We start from the raw sequence: 2,556 nt of genomic DNA on the forward strand, positions 1-2,556 counted from the left end.
AATTGAAGGTTTCTTACCGAGTAGTAATGAACACTCTATAGATTTAAAAATTCTATTTATGGCTTGAAATAGGCTTCTAGATAGTGGTACCTTAAAGTTTGATGAGGCAGTGCCAATTCCTTGGTTTCCGAAAAGAATAATGATGCTCAATGTATATACTTTAATTTAAGTTAATTGGGAGAAAATTCATCTTGTATTGTATATACCTTAAGATCAGGTGTATATTGCTCACTAATGACCTTGGTTTGCTTCATATGAAACCATAAATATGTTGACTCAATTTTTTGACATAATCTTGGGAAAGCATTTCTTGTGGTAGGAATTGAAATTCATAGAGATTGCTCACTTTATGTTAGTGGGTTGTCCTAGAGAGCTTATATTGATAGAGTTATAAAGAGATTCCATATGAAAAATTTTAAACCCAAGGATTTTCCTGTCATAAAGGTAACAAATTCAACAAGGATCAATGTAAAGAAAATTAGCTTGAGCGAGCATAGATGAATGATACACCTTATGATAGTCTACTAGACTGTCTAATCTATGCATAGGTGTACACCATGTATGACATTGCTTTCATAATTGGTATTTTAGGTTGATTGTTGGGTGATATACCCAAGAACAGGACGCGAACCTGTAAGGAGAATATGAAAGGTAACTAGAATTTTCTTATTCAATGAATACCACACTCTTCATGGTTCTGAGTTATATAGCTCTGCTACCAATTACACAGATGTGTCAAAAACCCCTTCCTAACTATTGTTATTACAGCTTTTCTACATATTCTAATTCCTATTGGATATAATCCTTGGCCCAAGCTGGCCTCTTCTTCTCTCTTATGGGCCGTTTCTCACCTTGGCCCATAACATCTGCCTCCCCTGCAAGAGTGACCTTGTCCTCAAGGGTCAAGTGAGGATAAGCTTTATGGAATGCTGTAGCCATTTCCCAGGAAGCATCTTCAGGTACCTGATTAGACCATTGAACGAGATACTGCAGTTGAGAAGAACCACGAACCTTGCAATATCTGGTTGCCACAATAGCTACGGGTGTCTGAACCGGTTTGTTGCCACTGCTAATGCTTGGTAAAGGAGAAAAACTAAACTCCTCAGCAACCCCATGGAAGGGTTTCAAGCTGGAAATATGGAAAACAGGGTGGATTTGACTCCCTGCAGGCAACTGAAGCTGGTAAGCTACTGGATTAATCACCTTGGTGATGGAGAATGGCCCAAAATAACGCTTGGCCAATTTATGACAAGCTCTCTTAGCTACTGAAATCTGTCTATAAGGTTGGAGTCTTACTAACACCAAATCTCCCACCTTAAAAGAAAAATCTCTTCTATGCTTGTTCGCTTGTGATTTCATCCTTTGTTGAGCTCTTTCCAATTGCAACCTCAACTGAGATAAGACCTCTGTGCGTTGCTGTAATACTGAATCTAATGCATCAATTTTCAGAAACTCATGTGGAGCAGTAGGAATCATGGTAGGAACTTTACCATAAAGTGCTTGAAAAGGAGAAATACCAATGGCAGAGTGTATAGAAGTGTTGTAATGCAATTCAGCCCAACACAAGTAATGGAACCATCTAGTATGCTGCTCTGAACAAAAGGCTCTTAGATATTGCTCCAAGTACTTATTTGTAATTTCGGATTGGCCATCCGTTTGCGGATGGTATGCCGAACTAGCCTTCAATTTGGTCCCACTTAAAGTAAACAACTGCTTCCAAAATTGGCTCATAAAGATAGGATCTCTATCAGACAATAAGGATTTCGGAAAGCCATGGAGTTTAACCACCATATTGCAAAATAAATGTGCCACTGTTGCGGCAGTATAAGATTGAGGCAATCCTCCAAAGTGGCTATATTTTGTTAAACGATCTACCACAACTAATATGGTAGAAAACCCAGCCGAACAAGGTAATGATGTGATAAAATCCAGTGTGAGGTCTTCAAACACTCCCTCTGGAATGGGTAGAGGATTCAATAATCCCATTGGAGCTTGAGTGGATGATTTTATACGTTGGCAGATTTGACAGTGAGTAATGAAATCCTTCACATCTCTTCTCATATTTTTCCAAGTAAAGGAAGATCATAACCTTAAAAAGGTTCTTTGGATACCAGCATGACCCCCTAGTGGAGAACTATGTGCTTCTTGTATCAACAGGGGCCGTAAATCAGAAGTAGAACTAAGCAATATTCGACCCTTGTGAAACAGAATGCCTTCTTTACAATGCAAATCTGGATCAGCATTTGTGTTATCCAACAAAGCTCTATGCTTGGTTTGCAACTCATCACTTGCAGCATTCTCTGCCCTCACCTGCTGGAGAATATCAAAAGAAGGTACTGATATATTGCTAAATAAAGTGCTAGAAGGCATGTCGTCCAATTGTCTAGACAAAGAGTCTGCTACTATGTTTGCTGCTCCAGCCTTGTACTCAATGCTAAAGTCATACCCCATCAATTTACAAACATACTTATACTGATCAGGTGTTTGTATGGTCTGCCTCATTAATTCACGAAGACTTTGGTGATCTGTGCGTATAATGAAATGGGACCCTAAGAG

The sequence above is a fragment of the Gastrolobium bilobum genome, unplaced genomic scaffold, assembly GCF_033153095.1.
Source record: "Gastrolobium bilobum isolate Gb01-03AN ecotype WA unplaced genomic scaffold, APGP_CSIRO_Gbil_v1 utg943, whole genome shotgun sequence".
In the NCBI taxonomy this organism is placed as follows: Eukaryota; Viridiplantae; Streptophyta; class Magnoliopsida; order Fabales; family Fabaceae; genus Gastrolobium; species Gastrolobium bilobum.